The sequence below is a fragment of the Anolis sagrei genome, chromosome 2, assembly GCF_037176765.1.
Source record: "Anolis sagrei isolate rAnoSag1 chromosome 2, rAnoSag1.mat, whole genome shotgun sequence".
Classification (NCBI taxonomy): Eukaryota; Metazoa; Chordata; class Lepidosauria; order Squamata; family Dactyloidae; genus Anolis; species Anolis sagrei.
In genome coordinates, this window is record NC_090022.1 from 63,749,328 (window position 1) to 63,767,168 (window position 17,841).

Here is a 17,841-nt window from a genome sequence, read left to right on the forward strand (position 1 = left end):
GGGAAAGGGCGCCCGCCACACATCATACTTAACTAATCCCTTGGCACAAAGGGGGTTTACAGTCTCCATCCTGGATTATATAGATGCATGTGTGAGTGTGTGGATGTGTAATACATCCATATTACTGTAAAGGGGGAATCTGTTTCAGCAGGAATGCAAATCATTAATGCCAGTGTGTAGAAGTGACCGCTTTTCCTCACACCAACCTCTCTTTTTTTAACATTATTGTAAAAGCAAAGGTTTTTGTAGTGTTGAGTCTGGATTGCATATATATGTTAGTGTGTGTGTATGTGTGTGTGTATATATATACACAGACACACACATATATAGGTCTAACTATAAAAACAAAATCCTTTTCAGCAAAAATGCAAAGAACACAAGTGCCAGTATATAGAAATGACTGCTTTTTATCACACAAGCCTCTTTTTAAACATTATTGTAAAAGCAAAGGTTTTTGCAGTGGATTGTATATATATGTAGGTGTGTAATGTGTGTGTGTATATATATATACACACACACACATATATAGGTCTACCTATAAAAACAAAATCCTTTTCAGCAGGAATGCAAAGAACACCAATGCCAATGTGTAGAAGTGACTGCTTTTCATCACACAAAACCTTTTCTTAACATTATTGTAAAAGCAAAGGTTTTTGCAGTGTTCAGTTTGGATTGTATATGTGTGTGAGAGAGAGAGAGAGTGTGAGTGTGTAATGTATATAATACACACACATATAGGTCTGACTATAAAAGCAAAATCCTTTTCAGCAGGAATGCAAAGAACACCAGTGCCAGTGTGTAGAAGTGACCACTTTTCCGTCACAGGCAGTGTTCCTTTTCAAAGAAAGGAACAACCCACCATGGTGTACTTACTCTCTTGCCCTTTTTTTGGTTGCCATTGTGCTCAGCTCATTGCATATTGCATGATGTAATGAGTCATGTTGCAAAGTTTTAAGTGTTTTGCAGATGTGTCTTGATGACAACCAACTGTAGCTTTGTTTCCAGCGTGGCTCCTCGTTTTCTGTGCTTGTACATGCCGTAGAGCTCTCATTTCTTTGCTTTCTAGAAACAAAACACTGCTGCAGTGGCATCTGTCCTTCACAGAATTCAAATTAACAGCTTAGTAGTCATTTGATCATAGAAACCAAAGTTGCTTCAATCTTTGCTCCTGTGAATACTGGGGGGTTGTCTGTGTCTTTTTTTCAAATGTGCCATTTGTTCCCGGTCTCTGCAGTTTCCCCACAGCCTCCTCCATTTTTCCCTCATACACTGTCTTCCTTTTGCATTCTCATTATTCCTTTTGAAAAGACACTAGGCACCCTGATGGGGAATACAAACCCTTTTCTCTTCCTCTCCTTTAAAAATGTTATTCTGAGTGAAGGTATATGAAAGTGAAAACCCCTGAAAATTAGTAGTTGACTAAACACAGGATTTCTTTTGTACTAGTGAGTGTTTGCCACTAGGAAAAATACACATGACATTAAGCATGCCTGTAGAAAAGGGTGCTTGGCACTGCTGTTTCCCTGTTGAAGGAAAAGCAGGCACAAGAAGGAAAATATGGGCTCACAAGGCAGAGTCGTCATCAGCACTGCTCACAGGCAGAATTTATGTGAATAAGCCAAAGGATGAAGTGGCTGCTCCACCCATTCTTTTACTCTGCACCATCCAGAGTAAAATTACAGGCTGAGAAAGCAGAGGCAGCCTCCAATTCTTTGTCTATGAGCAGCACTACATGCTCAGTTCACCTTCACTGGTACTCAGAGAGGTTGAGCAACACTTGGTCGTAATCCCGGAGTTATCTTGGATGCATGCTTTCTTGGGAAGGATTGATCAGTGAGGAGCGTGCATCCAAATGGAGGAGAATAAAAGAGACCATGGTCTTGGAGTTTGGCAGCTCATTTATTGAGAGATACAAAAGAGAAGGAGTCCTTTCACTCCACACAATTATATTACAGATTCCACTTTAACTGCCATGACAATCCTGCCACTTTAACCATCGTAATCCTTGGATTTGCAGTTCATTGAATTCTTAGCAAGACAGCACAAGTGCCTCACCAAGCTACAAATCCCACAGGAGTCCATAGGATGTCCCCATGCTAGCTGAAATGGAACCTTAGGACTATAATTGTATTATGTGAAAGAGGAGCTGCAGTGGCACAATGGATTAAACCCTTGTGCCAGCAGAACTGCTGACCAGAAAGTTGGTGATTCGAATCTATGAGATATGGTGAGCTCCCATCTGTCAACCCCAGCTCTCCATGCAGGGAAATGAGAGAAGCCTCCAACAGGATGGTAACACATCTGGGCATCCCTTGGGCAGTCTCTGCAGAGGGCCAATGCTCTCACACCAGAAGCGACTTGCGGTTTCTCAAGTCCCTTCTGACATGATAAAAAATGATGTAAAAGGATCCCAAAAGGGAGGAATTAAGCCAAAGGCTGATACTATTTGGAGGAATAAACATGGTCTTTGCTCCTTCAGCAGGTAGTTGGAGGTCTATGTGCAGTAGAGGGCAACCAAGTGGCATAGACTGTGGTGCCCACTCATTCAATGCTAACCTTCTATGACCCAAAGGATCCCTACTTAACCCAGCTGGTTAGGTAGCATTCAAATTCAAATTCAGTTCAAATTCCCCCTTTGCGGGGTACTCAGAGCAAGGGCCTTCTAGGGGAAACCCCTCACTTCCTTTATTTAACAGCCACACTTGAAGGTATGGAGAGGGGAGGAGCTTTTTCTGTGTTCTTGTTACCATTTGATTGCCTCTTGATTTCAGTGGCTTTTTCTTCAACATAAAATTGGCACTGCTAAGAACACCTTTTCAGATAAGTATTTCACCAAATGCCTATAGTACCATAGTAATGATAGTTTGGTACTCAGTGAAAAGTTCTAAAGGCAGTATTTTTTTAAAAAAAATCTCCCACTCCCTTTGTAAAGTCATGAATTTTCTGCAAAAGTGAGTGTGGGAGAAAATCAAATATTTTTCATGATTTATGTAAGCCAAACATTGTAGTCAAGTACAATGGACTCTTAGCATCCACTGTCTGATGTCTGTTTCTAGGACTCCCGTGGATACCCAATCCATAGATTCTCCAGTCTCATCATATGCAAGATGGCAAAATAAAGGCTTGCTTTTTGGATTTTTAAAAAATATTTTCAAACTGTCAGTGGTTAAATCCATAGATATATAAGGCCAAATATACTATTTTGAACCAGATCTTTATGTGATCAATGTTTGCTTTTTGTCAATGGTTAAATCTGTAGATATATAAGGCCAAATTGCTTACTTAGGCAATCCCTTGTAGCCCGAGGATGAGGGCCCTCCAAGCGTAGTGTCATGGTGGTGGATACATAGGTGGCTGTGGAGCCCTATTCTTGATCTGCATGTTCTTCCGTAGTGAGGACATCAGTTTCCAGGTGGAAGGTGGTCTTGGCCAGGGTTGATTTGATGCACCTTCTTCTTGGCACATTTCTCCCTTTCACCCTCCATTCGTGTCTCTTTGAATTCTGCAGCACTGTTGGTCACAGCTGACCTCCAGTTAGAGCACTAGACGGCAAGGGTTTCCCAGTTCTCGTGTCTATGCCACAATTTTTAAGGATGGCTTTAAGCCCGTCTTTAAATCACTTTTCTTGTCCACCAACATTACGTTTTCATTCTTGAGTTGGGAATATAGTAGCTGCTTTGGGAGATGGTGATCGGGCATTTGGATCACATGGCCAGTCCAGCAGAGTTGATGACGGAGGATCATGGCTTCAATGCTGGTTGTTTTTGCTTCTTCCAGCCCGCTGACATTTGTCCGACTGTCTTCCGAAGAGATTTGCAGGATTTGTTTGAGGCAATGCTGATGGAATCGTTCCTGGAGTTGAGTATGATGTCTTTAGATAGTCCACGTTTTGCAGGCATATAGCAAGGTTGGGATGACAATAGCTTTATAAACAAGCATCTTGCTATCCCTATTTTGAACCATATCTTTGGTACATCCATTGAAGCCTTTGTGTGATGTTTATCTTCAAAAAGATATAGATTCCATTTTTCTACATTTTTGTTGCGTTTGCACTGTAGTACGTGCATGGTTGCACTTTAGTAATTGTGAATGGGTGTTGGCATACATTCTGTGTGAGAGGATGATAGAATCATAGAGTTGGAAGAGACCTCATGGGCCACCCAGTCCAACCCCCTGCCAAGAAGCAGGAATATTGCATTCAAATCACTCCTGACAGATGGCCACCCAGCCTCTGTTTAAAAGCTTCCAAAGGAGGAGCCTCCACCACACTCCGGGGCAGAGAGTTCCACTGCTGAACGGCTCTCACAGTCAGGAAGTTCTTCCTAATGTTCAGATGGAATCTCCTTTCTTGTAGTTTGAAGCCATTGTTCCACATCCTTGTCTCCAGGGCAGCAGAAAACAAGCTTGTTCCCTCCTCCCTATGACTTCCTCTCACATATTTATACATGGCTATCATGTCTCCTCTCACAAAAAGGTAATATGAGAGGGTGAGTGTCAATGAACCTCAGTAGTATTGTGAAGAAAAGCAACACAATGATTGTGGAGAATTATAGTATGAGCTTTTTGTACAGACTTGGGAAGAGATGGCTTGGTCTGTGCAGCACTTCTTTACTTTTGTGCTGTTTAATGGAACTTGTGAAGAAGAATGGAGCTCTAAGCAGTGGCAGATCAATGCAAGCATTCTGCATTCCACCACGGCTCCTTTATGTGAATATGAAATTTAGTTTCAATACACACTTAAGTCACCTTACCACTGTACTCAACAAGTTATGCATTTTGTTAACTGTTCACACACATGGTTTTTTATTTGTGGGCATAAATGTCTGTCCATAGGCACCTCACTCCTTTCATCTGATGAACATAGAATCATAGAGTTCGAAAAGACCTCATGGGCCATCCAGTCCAACCCCCTTCCAAGAAGCAGGAAAAATGCATTCAAAGAAGATTCAGTCTGCAAAAGCTTAGACTAACTCTTCCTCTCAGTCTCAAAGGTGCCACAAGATCCCTTTGCATACTGATCCAGACTGATATGGCTATGTCTTTGAGTTTCTTGCACTTAATTGTCATGCCTATTTTCATATATGTGATTATTTTGAAACTCATCCAAGCCAGAGAGATATTTTGCACTACATGATTAAGGAACATGTAAGCATGTACCATTTAAGCTACAGACAGGCAGTCGTGGAGAAACCAGGAATCACACCTGCCCCATTTTGCACACAGCCAGATGTCAAGGCCAGAAGAAAGGGCTATTTTGGGCTCATGAAAGTGAAGAAGAATAGCCTTACAGACGTATGATTTTTGCAGCAGCATTCTCCATTTGATCCAAATGGAATCCACCCTGCATAGAAATGTTCTGTTATACAATTCATATGAATATATATGCATTTATATACTGATATTTTAAAAGGGTAGCTTATTACTTTCAGTAAAAGTAAGAGGAAATAGGATGACATTAGAAACTTACAGAAATAAAAATCAAAATAAAACACATTAAGAGAGAATGCGATTATTTTAGTACTGCAAAGTAGGACAAGATGGAATATATCCTCTGTTGTACAGGTTGAATATCCCTTGTCTAGAAATCTTCAATGCTCCAAAATTCCTCATTGTCCATCTGGATACCTGAGGTAGTGACATCTTTGCCCATAACCTTTGTTTCATGTGCAAAATTAGTAAAAATGTTGTGTATAAAATTATCTTCAGACTCTATATATATATGGAAATATTCCAAAGATATCTCATTATCTATAGTGAGTATTACAGTATTTGAGGAAAAAATTACAAAATATTCTAAGCATTTTAGAAGAGGGGCTATTGCCACAGATTTACAGTATTAATATAGAGTTCACTTAGAGAATAACTCCAGAGAATGAATCCACTTTAAATCCGGTTTCTGTCTCCTGCAGAATTCTGGGGTTTGTAGTTTAGTGAGGTTGTTAAAATCTCTTCCCTAAACTACAAACCCCAGAATTCTGTAGGAGGCAGGAACCAGATTTTAAGTGGATTTATTCTCTAGTGTAATGAAGTGTAGCCATTCTCTCTAGCCCTATTTAGATGTTATTCAAAGTAATGAAACTATCCCATGAGCAAAACAGGATGACATTAAGCAACTCCACCCCTGGCATGAATCCAGGTTGGTCTCTCAAGCTCTAACACATGCAGCACAGACTTCTAGAGGAGGGGCTAACTGATACATGCAGCATTGTGGCACTTGTTAACGTCCCATTCTTATCCGAATGTTGATTTTGCTACTATTAATTATTACTGAATAGGACTATGTGATACAGTGCACCAGTTTGTTTACGAGGCTGGGTGAGGCCATTCTGTGCCGCACAAAATGCCTTCATACTTCTAACTAAAATATTTAAAACATAATGTTGTTTACTGCAGTCATAATAAGAAATATTTAGACATTAAGCAAAGAGAAGTTTACAGATTCATTTATTAGATTTTAACCTCCTGTTCTTCCTTAATGCTCAAAGCAGCTTGCAGTGAATTGAATGAAATAAAAAGTACAGGCAGAAATCTAAAACAGGTGAGTTAAAAAGTCAGGCAACACTAAAAAAATTTTAAAGCTCAATAAAAATGAGTTATTTCCTTTCAAAAATTAAATGAGAAATATAATTTTTAACTAAAGTTGATTTGCAAAGACCCTGCATAATTAAAAAAATACCTCACCGAAGCGACTTATAGGTATGTTTTGGAGATACTTGGACTTTTGTAGGATTTAAGAGTTTTCTTTTATTCAGCAGCTGGAGATAAAGGACAATTTCCCAATCACAAATATTTATATAAGGTTGGGGAATTCCCAGGAAGAAACTGGAAATTCAGTTGGAAAAAATCAATAGCCTGCAACAACCTTGATCATATGTCCTTGAGGTGACCCCCACATGATAGATTTAACAAGGCTGAATTTTATTTGATGGTGGTGGGTATTATAAGCTTCATGTGTAGAATATAAAGTTTGGTGCTCACAAATATCCGTATTGTATATTCAGATATATATTCTAGAAGGGACAGGAGGAGGCCGTTGTTGTCACAAGGAGAAAAACTACTAAACTACAAAAACATTAAGCAATATAGGTTTTACTCACACCCAGGCATATAGCCGGGGGGGGGGGCTTGGGGGGCTTTATCTCCCCCCCCCCCTCCGAAATTCTGATGGTGGTCTGCGAGAAGGACTTACTGGTACATTATTTAAACTGTTATGTTTATTCATATCATGATGTGATCACCATGCTCAATATATCCCATATGCATGGGGGTATTGGGGTAACAATAAATATGTGAGAGGAAGCCACAGGGAGGAGGGAGCAAGCTTGTTTTCTGCTTCCTTGGAGACTAGGACGCGGAACAATGGCTTCAAACTACAAGAGAGGAGATTCCACCTGAACATGAGGAAGAACTTCCTGACTGTGAGAGCCGTTCATCAGTGGAACTCTCTGCCCCAGAGTGTGGTGGAGGCTTCTTCTTTGGAAGCTTTTAAACAGGGGCTGGATGGCCATCTGTCGAGTGATTTGAATGCAATATTCCTGCTTCTTGGCAGGGGGTTGGACTGGATGGCCTATGAGGTCTCTTCCAACTCTTTGATTCTATGATTCTAGACTCTCTTTCACTCAGACTCAGCCCCCCTCCCCCCAAAACAAAATCCTGGCTACGGGCCTGCTCACACCTCTGTAAGATAGCACTTACTATTACTAAAAGTATCCCGTTGGTGGAATCTTTTTCAGTTCAGCCTGTTAAGACACAGGGTGCATCTATACTCAGGCCTGTAGCAAGGGGGTGGTTTTAGGGGTTCAACCCCCCCCCAAAAAAAGTTTCAGATTTTTTTTAAAAACCTGGTTTACTGATTAATTTTAACTGGTTAACCAAACCCCCATGCTAAGTCTATGAGATGCAAACAATTAAGAGTCCCTCCAGAACTGTAAGCACTATCTCAAGCAAATATTGACAATTTATTCACACTGTCATTACTTGCAGCAATAGCCGATGTAGTGAAGCAACCAAGTTGGGTGTGTGTGTGTTGAATGCTCTCATTAAGGAGGCCAGACTTGGTGGAGGTGGTTGACAGGGGTGGAGCTGCAGGCTATTGAAGGTTGCTCTGCCCCCTGCTGTGCTCTTTGCTTCAGCGTGAGCTAGGAGGCAGGTTTCAACCCCCCCCCCCCCCAAAATTTTCAACCCTCCCCGAAATTTTCAACCCCCCCCCCCAAAAAAAATTGTCAACCCTCCCCGAATTTTTTTTCTGGCTACGGCCCTGTCTGTACTGTAGAATTAATGCTATTTGACAGCATTTTCACTGCCATGGCTCAATGCTGTGAAGCTGTGAGAACTGTAGTTTTACAAGGCTTTAAACTTTCTTTGCCAAAAAGTGCCGGTGCTTCACCAAGCTGTAAATCCCAGGTTTCCATAGCATCCCGTGATTTCATAGCAATTTAAATGCTGTCAAACTGCATTAATTCTACAGTATCGATGCATCCATTCAGAGGAGACTTTCTGAAGATCTAAAATTGTAGGCAAACTGATATTGAAGTAGTTTATTATTCAGCTACTTCAAGTTTTGGAGGCAAGTGCGACCTCCTTGCCTTCATTGATTTTTCCTAGAAACAAATTGGGTTCTGTTGCAGCTATTTTCAAACTAATGAGAAGTGATTCCGAGGCCTGACTTTGTAGGCTATGAGCTGTATTTTCATTTAGATGTTATTTCTGAACAGTCTTCAAAGGCTGGCTGATCTACAAGATGTTGTAGTCGTCTAAAAGGGTACTGGTACATAGATTGCTGGGGCTACCCTATATCTGTTCAGAATTAGTGACCACTAGCTTATTACTTGGGGCTGCAGTGGTGCAGTGGGTTGCTGAACTTGCAGACCGAAAGTTCAGTGGTTCAAATTCACTGAGCAGGGTGAGCTCCCATCATTAGCCCCAGCTTCTGCCAACCTAGCTGTTCGAAAACATGCAAATGTGAGTAGATCAATAGGTAGCGCTCAAATGGGAAGGTAATGGTGCTGCGTGCAGTCATGCCGCCCACATGACCTAAGAGGTGTCCACAGGCAACACCGGCTCTTCGACTAAGAAATGGAGATGAGTACCACACCCCACAGTTGGACATGACTAGACTTAATGTCAAGGGGAAACCTTTACCTTTACTAGTTTATTACTCTCACCCAGTACTCAGAAGAAGATGGTTGAGAGTGGTAAGTCAACTGTCACTACATCTGAAGGTGCTCCATGCTCAGAAGGTATTTGGTTTCCGATGACCAAGTTGGATCTTGGAGCACCTCAGAGGAGTAAACCAGAGTTGTGTCCATGGATTCTGCGTACACAGATTCAGCCATCCATGGCTTGAAAACATTCAACAACAGAAAATCCAAAATTTTGCCACATTGAATAAGGAACACCATTTTACTGTCCCATTGTATGTAATGGGAACTAAGCATCCATAGATTAGATATCAACAGAGAGTCCTGGAACTAAGCCTCAGCAGGACGAGTACACACTACACATAGGAGTCACCCATAAAGGTGGTAAGAACCAGGGGGTGGGGTGAAACATAACTTTTCAAAAGTGATGAGAAGCCTTTTAGCACTGCCTTCTATGATTAGCGGTCCAGGTTAACACACCATGCAGTTAATGTACAAATAATAAAACTGATTTGTTATAACTGTTACATTAGTTAACTCTTTGGAGTAAGCATTAAGAAGTAAACGTATTTCCTAGAAACTTTTAAAATAGTGTTTCACGAGCGTTTTAAGGATGCTATTGGTGTGCCACATTTCAGTCCAAAGCTCTCTCATTTCCAATTTTATTACTGAATTTGTAGGAAAACTATAGTAATCTATACAGTGAGCCCTAGATACCCACTGGGTTTGCTTCCAGGACCCTCCATTAATATCAAAAGCTATGGATGCTCAAATCCTATTGCTGGTATATAGGATGGCATAGTAAAATGGTGTTCCTTATATAAAATGGTAAAATCAAGATTTACTATTTGGAGTGTTAAAACATATTTTCAAGCTGTGGATGGTTGAATTCAGTGGTACAGAATCTGTGAATTTAACAGTTTTCAGAATACATTAATACATAAAATACACCAATGTATTCAATACGGTTGTTAAACACAATCTTAAAATAGATTAAAATATAAGAAAAGTAATTGGCTCCACAGTGGATGCAAGAGTGCGATGCTCCCTATAGAAGACATGTTATAAAAGCTTCAGAGTGGAAGTTATGGCATTTCATAAAGCAATTATAATGATCACATCTATTTACACAAAATATATTGAAATGCATATTAGAAAGCTGTTTAAGTGGTCACTGGATAGTTTAAATCTTTGAAAACTGCTGTCTTATAAACAGAAAAAATAGTTTTTTAAAAGTTAATACTTATTGCTTGGAAGACTGATTCTGCTTGCATTTCAGCTGTGCTGTGATTTGGACGGCAGTTAAAGCAAAGTCCTGTGTCAGGCAAGAATATTTCATAAATATCACTTCATCAAAATGAGGCAGCATCCTTTGAGCATAACTAGTTGTTTAGTTTTCTTCTCCATCCATTCACTGTCCCACATTATCCTTGTGCGCCACAATTATAGTTGTAGAGCAGCAAACAGTTTCAAAGTTAGTTGCACAGCAGCAAGCACTGGTTTGTATCCTAGGGTGTTCTGTCTAAAAACTCTGTGATCTCCGGTGTGATGCTATAGTCAACTTTGTCCACTCATGCTGGAGGACCTAGAGATTCTAAAAAGAATCCCTCTCCGGGAATATCATCAGCAGCAGCAGCAATCACTTGTGTCTCAGTATGATTGTCTTCCAAGTCTAGTGTCTTGGCAGTAGGTCTGTAGCTGACTGTAGAGACCTATTCTTGACCCACAAGTTCTTCCGTAGTGAGGACATTGATTTCTAGGTGGAAGGTGGTCCCGGTTAGGATTGACTTGATGTGCCTTCCTCTTGACACATTTCTCCGTTTCATCCTCTATTCATGCTTCTTTGAATTCTTTGAATTCCACAGCACTCCTGGTCACAGCTGACCTCCAGTTAGAACACAGAAGGGCTTCCCAGTTCTCAGTGTCTATGCCATAGTTTTTAAGGTATGCTTTAAGCCTTTCTTTAAATCTCTTTTCCTATCCACCAACCTTCTGTTTTCCATTCTTGAGTTGGGAATACAGTATCTGCTTTGGGAGACTGTGATCAAGCATTCAGACAACGTGGCCAGCCCAGGAAAGTCGATGGCGGATGATCATCACTTCAGTGCTGATGATCGTTGCTTCTTCCAGGATGCTGATATTTATGTGCTAATCTTCCAAAGAGATTTGCAGGATTTTTCTGAGGCAATGCTGATGGAATCATTCCAGGAGTTGAGTGTGGCACCTGTACATGGTCCACGTTTTGCTGGCGCATAATAGGGTTGAGAGGACAACAGCTTTATAAACTAGTATCTTAGTCTTTCTACAAATGTCTCGATCCTCACTCTCTGCTTTATTCAGGAAAATGCTTCACTCGCAGAGCTCAGATGATGCTGTATTTCAGTGTCAATGTTGACTTTTAAATAAATATAATAACAACAGCAACAGGAATCTCTAGGACCTCCAGTGAGACTCAAAGGTAAGCTTCCAGTGAATGTCAACCATATAGTCATACTGGAACACCTAGAGATTCCTGGAGAGGTGTTCTCTCCGCTAAAACAAATAAGCATGGTTTTTCACTTTCACAGGTCTCCCTAACCACCAAAAATTTGGAGGAGCTACAGTAGTGTCTTACCACATTTTGTCTTAAAAAGTCCCACAACCTATGGGAACTGACATCCTGGAGTGGATGGCATTTTGGAATGAAGGAGGAGTTCTGTATGTACTTTGAATGAATTCTGTTCTGTAGAGGAAAACAAAGGATGCAAGCCAGGGTCTGATGCACTCAAGTGACAGAGTCATGGGGCAATTAACTCTGACAAAGGGGATACATGACTCAAGTTCTCTGTTCATTAAAAGGGTACAAGCCAATAGGGGTTGGAACTGAATTGAACTGGAAATAATAGGAAGGGCGGGGGGGGGGGGGGGGCTTTAATTCTTTTTTGTGCCAGTCCTCCACCCTGAATTATGAAGTACCAGTATGTTTCTCTGCAGGCCAAATGGAAGGAAATTATATCACGGCAAGAGCTAAACCATTTCTTAGTTCTAACCCAGTTTCATCCCTTCCCATGTCATGTCTAATTTGGCCTCTAAGAAAACCCAACCTTTTTGTCGTCAATGTTATTTTTAATAGTGGAAAGAGTGTAAGGGGGGGGGGGGAGTAAGTAGAGCTTGTCCTGAAAAAGTTAAATGGATCCCTTACTAGAGGATGATTAAAAGATATCCTGGAGAAGAAATACTGAAGACAATTGAATTCCTAATGCTCTTATGTTTAACTTCTTTCTTCTAGTATTGCCCTTTTTCTAGTAATTCATGATTTGTGTTGCTTTTGAAAAGTCTGGATTATGTTATGGTACTAGATATAAGATGAATTGTAGAGAATGTAATTAGTAGAGATCACAGTAATGTATTCTTGAGAAATTTGCTCTACTAAAGAAATCTCTTTTTATTGCATCAAAAGATTGATTTTAATGGAATTTTTACATGATCACACAAAATAGGTATGCTTTTGATGTAAATGGTAGTTAATAGGAGTAATCCCATGCTTTCTGTTTAAGCAATGTATAATGGTGTCATAGTATTCTTTTCACCATTATAAGTGAGAACAATCTAGTGATCAGTGATGAAGAGTAACATTATAAAACCTAAGTTTATTCATTATTTAACTTAAATTTATTTGAAATAAACTATGAATCCAGTTTTTAAAATATTTTATATTAAAATAACAGAGAAACAGCAAAAACAACAGACTTGTAGCACCTTGATAACTAACAAAATTGTGGTATTGTGTGGTTTCGGGGCTGTCAGAAGTTTTCATAGATAGCAGTCTGCAGACCATTGAAAAGAATAGAATAGAATAACTGTATTGTCATTGTACAATGAAATTAAATGCTTTCCCCAGCACACATCACAAAAGCAACATCCCTCCACACTCCAACCGCCACTGCACAGCCCCCAGTGCCACGTCAATACGAAACCATGGAGTTCAATATAGTTACAGCTTTAGGATAAAAGCTATCTCTAGGTCTGTATAAATAAGTATACCTATATTAAATAGCTGGAACATTGTTTTAAGTTGGGATTTGATTTGAGGTCATTTGGCTTGGCTGGGAAACACACAGTTGACCCCTATATTAAGCTTTACCTTATTCATGGGCAGCGGGAAGTTCCTCTTTTATACTGATTGGATCCCTTCAAATCTGCTATTTGATGTTTTAAAAGCATTCACATAACTTCGAGTGTTGCATGTACTGTCATGTACAGCCCTGTTGAGGGCTTTAATGTCCATCAAGGAGAAGATGCAGCAATCAAACAAAAAGTGCTCAGTTACTATCTTGATTATTTAATTCTGGCCTTATAGAGCTAGGTGAAGATCGGTGCTTTGGTATGTAGTATCGGAAATGTTTTCAAGGTTAGTTCTAAGAATGTATTGTCGAAGGCTTTCATGGCCGGAATCACTCAGTTCTTGTGGGTTTTTTCGGGCTATATGGCCAGGAGAAATGCCTCTAGAACATGGCCATATAGCCCGAAAAAACCCACAAGAACTGAGTTCTAAGAATGTTTAAGTGATTACTTAAAATTCTGATAAAAATATACAATGCTGGAGAGCAGGGTTTGAATCCCTACTTGGCCATGAAAACCCACTTGGGCAAGTCATACACTTTTAGCCTCAGATAACCTTGTGATGTAGGGTCACTATAAGTCGGAAACAACTTGAAGGCACAGCACACAACCACAGGAAGCGATTTACAAAGAAGTCTCGGGGCCTTTCCACACAGTCCTATATCCCAGAATATCAAGGCAGAAAATCCCACGTTATTTGAGTGTGGACTCAAATAACCCAGTTCAAAGCAGATATTGTGGGATTTTCTGCCTTGATATTCTGGGATATAGGGCTGTGTGGAAGGGCCCTCAGACGTCATCTTTGACTTTTTTGGTGGAAGATTTTACAGTATTGACAGATAAAGCAGCCTTCTTTCAGTGTGGTAGGAACAAATTTTCAAGGGTTTAGCATGTATAACATCTGAAAGTTGTTTGAGTTCACAGTTACTACATTTCATATTTTATAATATATAGGGCTGGTTCAAGACAATGATCTCAATTAACAAGCTCTGTGGCTATGCCTTCCTTCTGATGTGAGCTCTTTAAAGAAGTAAAAGAGAGAATTAGATTGGACATAATCCACAGTTTTGATACATGTTTAATAAAAAGCAGAATAAAAACCACATCTAAAATTTTTGGATTTTTGTGAGTATTAGGTTGTGAGCGTGTAAGTTTCAGTACACAGATGATGTGTCAGTATGTGCTTGAATGTGTAGCCTGCATAAAATCTAGGTTGTGATGATCTTGCAAGTTAAGCAGGGTCATGCTAGGTCATCACACGTGAACAGAAGTATTCTGAGACAAAGCTGCCGTAAGCAATGTGATGATTCAGTAAGCGGTGATCTCCCCTTTGAGCTAAAAAGTGAATTGCATTCGGAACTTGTGTTGTTCCTCTTTTAGAAAGGCCTAAACTATTCATATTGCTGCTTGCTCTGGATTTGGAAGCACTTTCTGTAAAGGTAGGAACTTTAAACCCAGGGATTCTAATCAAATGCTCACTTATGTAATTACTCTTTTATACTCTAAATCTAGATTTGACTCTCAGCTCTGTAACCTCAGCGGTGTTCTTGTTATCTTTTCATAAGAGAGTTTTGGTTAATACAAACCTGCCAGTTATTATCGGTAGCTGTTGTCCAGCTCTTTCCTTTTGGTTGTAAAATACCAAGATTGTGAAATAGTGTTACATCACTTTTAGATGACTTCTTTTCTTTCTAGTTTTAGCAATAGCTCCTGACAGGAGAGTGCTTGAGCTATCAGAACATTTGATTTCAGATTATGGCAGGAGAAAAGATTTTCTTTGATGGTTTCAGCACTGAGTGAAATGCTTCTAGCTGCTGAAAACTAAATGCAGTCCCCTTGTCTTTTCTTTGACCATTTGTAACAAAACAGTTCTTCCGAATAGCTAAGAAAATAAAATGGAAATAGAAATGCATGGTACATGTACCTATTGTTAACGTACTGTATGAATCCTTATGGCTCAATATAAGACATAGATAATTTGGGTTTCTCACATTCTGTTTAAATATTTGCAGTTATGCCAAAAAAACCAACAGCATCAAATTATCAGATTTTCATTGTATTTTATTTTATTTTATTTGTATTTTTGGAGATAATTGGTCATTCTGAAAAGTGATACATGGGAAATAATACTCAATCATTGATCACAACCAGATTACTTTAAGTAGATTTTTATTAGTGGAGTGAGGACTCCTTGTATGTTTTGACATACGCTGAAATACGCTGAAAGATGAGAAACCTAAAGACTATATACTATAAACCTTAAAGACTATATACTAAGGAAGCTGGCTTGAAATCAGAACTTGGAGCTTAATTTTTTTTTTTTACTTATTCATTCCCCCAGCCCTTATCAGCTATAGTTCTGTGGATTTTCCTTTTGTTTTTTTTAAAATGCTTTTTATATTACTTTTTAATTGAGGAGTGCTGAAGTATTGCTACTTCCCTTATACAAGGGGACTGGCAGGAGACTACTGTCTCATTTTTACTGTAACTGAAGGGCTGCAACTGAGTCTGGGACTCTGACCACTGTACTGGATGGATGCTGGCTTGTTAGCTTAGAGTTCTAGCCTAAAACATTTAAAACATGCACATTTCCCACAAAAGCGTATAGTGGCACCAGTTAAGCACCAAAAGGCTGTGATATACAAGCAAACTCACCAATAAAGACAAAGCATTATTCTCAAACTGTGTATTGCATTTGTTCTTTGTCTCTTATTGTGGTGTTCTAGCTATCATCGTTGTTTGCTTTCAAGTCATTTCTGACTTATGGCGACTGTAAGGTGATCCTATGATGGGGTTTTCTGAGACCTGAAGTCTGGGCTTCAGAGTTGTTAATCTAATGCTCAAACATTGACATCACACTAATTCTAGCAATTACCAACTATCAGCATATTTCAAGATGTTTCAGAACATCAGAATGTTTTGTACACATTTGCTTAATATAGACACACTGTTTTATTTTAAATGGCTTTACATGATTTAGACCTTACGGTGACTTCTGCCTTTCCCCCATCATTATATATCCTACAGGTTTCTAGAGGTTTTGCTTTCCATTTGACATGCTGGTGGTTCTCAATCTTTTGTCTTTCAGATGTGTTGTATTTCAATTCCCATAAATGCCAGCTAGCATGGCCAATGATGTGGGATTCTGAGACCTGGAAAACAAAAACAACCAGGGGACCAAAAACTTGGGGTCACTGCACTACTGGCATTTTATTTGCCATATCTCTGTAAAAAGCAGTTGTCTGGCAGCATTGTGCTTAGATATTTTTCCATCTGAAATGAAAATCAGAATGTCACCAACTGCTTTGGGACTGCAGTTCCGTTTTTTTTAATTACATGAGATAATGGTTTTAGGATCAGCTGGTCAATGCAACTGGCCTTACCGTTCTTAATTGTAAAGCTGTCTATGTCCATTGATTTGTTTTGCCATGATTTATTTGTGATGGAATATTAGTTTAGGTGCAATATTAATCCTTTGACAATTTAAAAAAATGATTAGAAGATAATGCAATTTTAACAGCCAGGTGTATCTTTAGAGAGAGTGTGTGTGTGGTATAGAGGTTGATCCTGGAGATCAGGGTTCAAATTCTTGCTGAGCCATGAAAACCCATTGGGTGACCTTGGGTAAATCACAGTCTCTCAGCCTCAGAGGAAGGCAAATATAAGCCCTCTCTGAACAGACCTTGCTAGGAAACCCCTGTGATAAGTTGGCCCCCAATATTAGTTATTGTTTCAACATTACCGCATCTTATTTACACTTATTTTCCATTGGCCCTCAGACTTATAAATACCTACTTTTCATGTAACATTTCTTTTGTCTACACCTTCTCTATATATACATCCTTCTCTTCGATGATATTTTATTATTTTTTATTGTTAAAACCCCATCCCCCTGACCACATATATCTTTTTCCTTAACCATGCACATAATTTCCTTAATTTTTGTACAATATTTACATTGGCTTTACCTCTTTCTATAACAGAGCAAGGAGAACGCATGAGGCTTCCTGTGTTCTCATTGCCAGCAAAAGGGACAGTGCAGGGGGAAGTTGGGCAGTGATGCCTTCCCCTGTGTGTTGGGGAAGGCAGTGCTGTGAGGTGTGGGGCTACGGATTTCCTCTCTGTCACCTGTGTCTGACAGCTAAATATTTTCCTGGAAGGCACAGAACAATATCTTTAAAGCATTAACTCTGTTTAGTTAAAACAATGTTTTATTGTTCAGTTTTGGTGTTAAGGCAGCAAAATAATATTTTTTATAAATCGGATTATTTTAACAGGCTTAAACTAGTGATTTAAAAATTAACTTTACTATTAAAATAGCTATAATGAATTAGATGTATGTGTAACTATGTTAAGTAAGGTTCTAAAAAGGAAAGCCTCAGTCCTTCTCTTGGTTTTTCCAAGATAATCCTGTAGTTAAAAGATTTTCAAAATAAAAGAAAAAAATGAAAAGAAATGGAGTAAGATGGCAGCAGCTATTTAAAAACTGTAGTCATTTTTTTCTTTTTCTTTTTTAAAGGTATGTGTTCTCACTAGGCAGAGGACAAATTTATTTAGGCTTCATCAGCATCTACTTAACATGGAGGGAATGGCTCATGAG

The 17,841-nt window shown here is 39.4% G+C and overlaps 1 protein-coding gene across 17 annotated transcripts in view; it reads left to right on the forward strand.

The window, feature by feature from the left end:
- IQSEC1 (IQ motif and Sec7 domain ArfGEF 1) overlaps nt 1-17,841 on the forward strand; it is a 403,878-nt gene that overhangs the window by 306,731 nt on the left and 79,306 nt on the right. The window lies entirely within an intron of this gene.